The following is a 6,598-nucleotide window of genomic DNA, read 5'->3' as shown; positions in this document are numbered from 1 at the left end:
ATTTGGCCAGAAACCACATAATGCCTAACAAACTTCTGATTTTTATAAACAAGTATTTGTTTTTCTATTATTACATTTGGCACATCTATTTTTTTTTTCAAAATTCTTCACTTACCTGTAACTTCTTATTCCTTATACCTTGTTTTGTTCAAAATATTTTTCTACAGAAAGCTACAAAAAGGTATTCTAAGGAAAATACTTTCAATTATATTATACCCTAAAATGTCTATCCTTATATATTACTAGTCTATTGAAATGTTTCTTTCAATGAAATTCCATTCATTTCCACATAATGCTTGTCAATAACAGCTACCCTAAAAATAACCATAAGCAAAAATTATTTCTTGTTTTCATTTTTGCTACTCCTCATTTTCTATTTTTATTTGTGAAAGTTTGAATTTCTTTCTTCATGCCCTCAAGTCTATGATTTCTTCTTATGACATTTTTATTTATAATGCCCACATTATAAATTATTCATTATTTTGAATAATGCCTTAATTTCAAATGCACCCTGGTAGTACTAGTTTTTCTTCTATATGAGTTTTCCTTATATTGATTTCATACCTTTTATAATCTAGCTTTGAGATTTCTGGCTTCTGACTTTTTTCCTGAGTGCCATCCCTAGAATGCTATTGCTAAAGGGAATTAAAGAATCAAATAATTCCATATTTCCTTTATTTCATTCTTACTTCATTCTTTGCCCTTTGGGCACCTTACGTCCTCCTTTCTGCTCTATGTGGCCTATATTTTGGCTATGTCCTTCAAAACATGGTTCCCTATTAATTTTCTTCACATAATTTCTCTTCACTAACCCACTACAATTCTCTGTTTCTCCTGACCCCTAAGAATTCATGGATCAACTATATATTACTATGTATAACATCATACAAATGGAAAGTATTTCTGTACTTTTAATTCTTCAGTTAAATAAATTTTGTACTATTTTATTATTTATTTATATTACACATTCTAACCTCTAATTTTTCATTGTTAGCACTAATTATAGCTATTACTACATAATGTAATTGGTTCTTTAATGTCCATCCCTCCTGCTAGAATACAAGCTCTTCTGGCTAATAGCTTACTGTAATAGAAAAATATACATAGTAAATACTCGGTAAATAGAATATCTTTCATACACCATTTATAATATTAGAATGAAAGTGCTCATAAATACTTGATTTTTAAAAACACCATTGTATCTAAAATCCTTACACTTTTATAACCGTTGGGTTGCTTACAAGGTACAGAAAACCTAACTCAAATTTAAATCAAAGCACACCAACTGTTTAAGGTGCGCATAACCAGGGCCAGTTTTATTGGTTGTGAAGGCTGTAATTGTGCCTGTTATGTAATGTGAAGAGAAGAACTTTACTATTAAAATAAATAAATAACCATATGACAGAGTACAATGTAGTCTCACAGACTTCTGATGCTTATGATGGGCACACAACTTCTGCCATGACTTATGCGCTGATTTAAATTACTCTCTGCTACTTTATTTTCTTTGTTTTCTTTAATAGCAAGGAAAGCACAGTTGTTAGCCAGGACTAGGTAATCCCCATCTTGTCCTTTGCCATTTCAGGTGAGTGGTTTTTTCCCTCAACCAGAGAGCATCGTGGCCCAAAGACAGTGGCCACAGTTTCAACGTGCAAAGCAGGAAGTGAGGGGAAGGTTATAAAAATGGGGATATCACCTCACTCTTGTCAGAATCCCAGAAATTGCCAGCCAACCCATACTGAGTCATATCTCTGCTTCTAGACTAATGAAAAGGGAAAGCACTGCCATTAATGGCCAATCCTAATGCATCCCAGCTTCTGTGGCAAAAAATAAAGGAAAACTGCAGGGTTTGCAAGCAGCATGGCACCCACTTTTCTGTTGTGTTTAGTGAATGACCCTAACACACTGCTGCCCTCAGCACCCTCAAGCTCTTAGGATTCTTCAGGTTTTTTCTTTGTTCTCCCTACATTTCCATTATTAAAATTTTTCTATCAGAAAGGTTTTCTGCTTATAGTTATCTTTTGAAACATTTATTTTCTCAGTCAAAAGGTATCTTTTGTGGAGTCTTATTCCCATTTCAATTCTTTTTCTTTTCAAAAGCACCAAGATGTGTCATGTTTTCAAAAGAACAAGCTCATTTTGCCCCTTCTTTCCCATTCATCATATACTTCTGTTTCTCAGCTGTATTAGGTGACTTGGAGGTGAAGAAAATTTGACCTTCTCCCCTTACAATTGTCAGCAGCATTTCCTAGGTGCTAAGTGTGTTTGACTTGTCCTTCACTTTTAAGATTAATCAGAGACACACAGGCTTTCAAAGGAACCACTAAGAATCAGGGTTTTATAGCCACGAAGTACTGATCATATTACAAATGTCGTCTAATTTGTTTACATTAAATCCTGAGCATGTTTCCTTCTTGCCAGCATCAGGAAGTCCCAGAATGCAGTGTACCTCCCACTTCATTCCACCTATTCCAACATCTTTCACAGAAAGAAAGAAAAGGAGCTGAGTTTCCATGGTAACATAACTGTGACAATTGAGGGTATCTGGATATAGGTGAGATAACTCCTTTCAGATCCAGTAGGGAAAAGGAAAATGAAGTTTTTTCATTCTTTCTTCCTTCTCTCAGGAAAGTGATTCTGTAACTAAAAGGACCCTGCAGTGTCAGTATACAGTTATGGATTTCCACTATCACAGAGATTTACAGCTCTTGGGGAAAAAGTCAATTTTGTCTTATCTCATGTTTATTTTGTTTTTCCCTACAAACAAATGAATGAAGACATAAGTTTTTATTTCTAAAATCACTCTTGCAATAGAGTTTATGCTGGCATACAAATAACATGACTAAGGGATCAGGAAATAGACCTCCATCTCATAATCAAATCTTCAAAAATTCTCTATACGTCCTGACATCCTTCTTACCACAGCTAATCTTTCAACCATTATCACATGTACAGCAACAAATCAACTTTATACCATCCTCTGAGCCAGAAACAGTGAGAAAACATGCTTCTACCTGTTGTTTCTTTTGCCTCTTTGTGGCATTAAGAGTAAAAACAGAGGCTTGTCAATGAGAAACACACAAGAGCTGTAACTACCCCATGGGCTTCAGTCTCTATGCTTCTTATGAAAAAAGTTAGTATTGACTAAAGGTCAAAAAATATTCTGAGAGGGTGTAATGGTTGATACATTGTGTTGACTTGAGAAGTTTAGAAATTTAATGAAGCAACTCACCAAGGGGCCAGGGTACTCACTTTGTAAACATCCTCATCCTGTGCAAGAGGAGGGCACAGAGACAGTGTAAATGCTACACCCTCCCTAGGGGGTGGTAGCCTGCTTACAATGCAAGGGAGAAAAAGAGGTGTGCTCTCCCATGCTTTTTTGCTCTTGCTGCATTTGTTGTATTCTGCGACCTTGAAGTGTTGCCCCTCACCATACCACCCTGACTTAGAGCCAGCTGATATGGACTGAAACCTCCACAAACTGTGAGCTACATAAACCTTTCCTTCCTTAATTTTGGGCATTAGGTATTTTGTCTCTGCAGTGACAGAAAAGTAACCAAGACAGAGGGCAACCACTTTCCAGGTCCCCTTCTGTCCCTCTTAGAAGCTTTTCTTTCTCTCAATAAATTTTTCCTACTCTTAAAAAATATCCTGAGAAATGAAAAACAAATGCTCTTCTACTCTCTATTATGCTAGGTGGAGTGACTAGTAAGTCCACTCAACATTTTTATGACAACTTCTGTCAGATGCCCACCAACCCAGACTTTCCCAGCTTTGAAGGGAGTCTGGAATCACAATCCCAAAGCAAATTTCAAAAACCAAAAATCAAAACAAAACACAAATGCCAGACTTTTATTCCTTGCAAAGTAAATGAATTTTTAGCTCCACTGTAATGCAAAAAAAACTGAATGGGCTGTATGATCTGTGAAAGAAGTTTAAAGTTGATGTTTCTTGGCTCTACTTAATCTCCACCAAGCCTAAGAGTTTCTTATCACTAAGATACACAATTTGAATCTTACCAGAGACAGTGTGTCTGTCTTCAAGAGAAGGTAACTAAGCTAAAGTAACAATAATGACAAGAAAGCACACTAGTTTTACACAAAATGAGACCTCTAAAAAGTTAGGTTACCTACAACATCATCTTGAAACATCCCCGCCAAAGTAGTCAGACTTGAAACATCCAGGTAAGCCCTCTCAACTTTAATTCTTCTTTACATTACTAGCTTAGATTAACATATCAGATCCTCTTCACTTTCAATTCTCTTAAAACATTTCTGATTCTGTTTTTCTTACAGCTTGCCTTTGCTGCGGATCCTGGTAGCTCAGACTTAATTTCTCATATTTTGATAACACATTCTCAAGAAATAATGACTGATTTATACTGTCAGCCTGCCATATCCATGGAGTTAGCCAATGGTAGATTTAAAATACTGTATTCAGGGGAAAACATGCACAGACATTTTTCTTGTCATTATTCCATTAACAATACACTATAACTATTTGCATAGCATTTAAACTATATTAGGCATTATAAGCCATCTTGAGATGATTTATACAGGAGGATGTGCATAGGTTATATGCAAATATGCCATTTTATATAAGGGATTTGAATATCTGAAAATTTTAGTATGAAGGAGGTGTCCTGGAACCAATCCTCTACTGATGCCGAGACAACTGTATTTTTATTCAGTGAGAGACAAATGTAATTTACATTTCAAAATTAACAGGACACGTGCCCTTGTTTAATCAAAAACGTCTTGTTATCTATGGCAATTAATACAAACATTGGTTATCCATTCTATTTAATGGAGCAAAAGGGCAATAGGGCACTGCTGAATCTGAGTACATCTTTGCAGTAGTTTGATAACTGATAGAAAAATGGTAAAAAGAACACCAGTCTGTTACAGAAACTCAAATCAAAATAATCTCTACAATGACCTTGTGAAAAGGGGAACAGTAGAGAGCTACACATTGACCTAACATTAAAATTACCGAAACACATTATTTTCAAGAGATGTAATGGGGAATGGAGGAGGCCAGTTCCAGAAGGAAACACTTTAAAGTAAATGCAAAACCAACTGTTCCAAAATTAGCATCATCCTCATACAGGGTGTTTGGGATAAAAAGTCGCCTAAATCTGAGACGAGCTGGGAAAGGGTGTGTCCTCAAGATCTAACGTTAGAGACAGATGCTGAATTTAAAAACTGAGTAGTAAAAGAAGGAAATGTTCTATAAGCACGCGTGCACCAATGCAACTACAGCACGACGTCTCCTTAAGAACCAGAAATTTTCTCAGCCTAAAGGCAAAAGTCCTTTTTTTCTCCGTTCAGCCCACGATCAACCTCCATCCCTCAACCCCACTTCCAGGCCCATCATTTCGGCAGAATACCACAGAGACAACGTTTAAAGCAGAATTCATCACACGCTTGCCAGTGCAACCTGTGCCTTTGCCAGAACCTGGCACAGCAACTAGCCCTTCAATCTCGGCCCCTCCCAAGGCCCACCAGCCCCGCCCTGTCTCTCTACCACCCGCTCTCCGAGGCAAGGGAACCGCGAGTTATGGCTGGCTCAGCTCAAACCGCCGTCATTCACTTGCTCACCTATGATTGGTTGGCAGAGCGTGCCCAGGAGCAAACGCCCACCCTGGCGAGGCTTTGGAGGAAGGGTTAGCAAAGCCTATGACTAAACTTTTTCCCGATTGGTTGAAGGAGAAACCAACACGTGGTATAAGATTTTTCTCTATTGGTCGTGAGTGAGACCATGGGGTCCAGAGTCGTTAACTGATTGGCTAGAATGATTCCCCCCTTCCGACATGATACCCCCAGCAGGCTGTTGCTGAGGTGTCCCAGGGCCTTCCAGCTGCCGTTGGGTATTCCGCGCTCCATGTTTTCCACGCACCCCAGGCTGAGAGGGCGTGGGAAGAACTCTACTTTGGTCCGCCACTGAAGGGCGGAGCTAGAGCGGAGGGGGCGGGGCCGCGGCGACGTCATCGGGCGTGGACAGGCCTGCGTGTTGACTGGGCGCCGCTGCCTAGCCGTTCGGAGGTGTTGTCACCCCTCCCTGAGTGTCCTAACCTTTGAAACCAAGCTTCATTTTTGTATTCATGCAACCTCAGAGGCTTGGAGGCATTCATCCCTTACACAACAATTCACATCGTATGGTTATACAAAATAAAGCTAAATTCTCCGGAATGCTGACAGACCGGGTCATGTCGGACACTGGCGTTCACGCCAGGGTTCCCCCCTTGGACACTGCGCTTCTCTTTCTGTATCTCCCTGCTTCAGATTCAAGCCTGGAGATGCCTCTCGCCCCTTTTCCACTTCGATTCCGTTCAGTTCTCGGCCTGAAAGTCTCAGGTTGCCGCTGCTCCCGCCTCAGACGACCAGCGCGCACGCGCAGTTCGCAGGCCTTGGGTTTGACGGGATGCGCGGGGTGGGGTGTCGCCGGGCGGACTGTCTGTGCTTGTTTATCTAAGCGCGGGCAGAAGCTTCCGCACCGCGCAGGGCCTCTCGGGAGCGCGCCCGACTGGTTGCCTAGGCGACTGGCCTCGGGGGCGGGGCTTGCCTGTGGCCCCGCCCGCCCTCCGGCCCCGCCCCCG

Source organism: Chinchilla lanigera, unplaced genomic scaffold (assembly GCF_000276665.1).
Source record: "Chinchilla lanigera isolate Chin_1 unplaced genomic scaffold, ChiLan1.0 scaffold00003, whole genome shotgun sequence".
In the NCBI taxonomy this organism is placed as follows: Eukaryota; Metazoa; Chordata; class Mammalia; order Rodentia; family Chinchillidae; genus Chinchilla; species Chinchilla lanigera.
The sequence above is the reverse complement of the archived record's forward strand: the minus strand, read 5'-3'. Positions refer to the sequence as shown.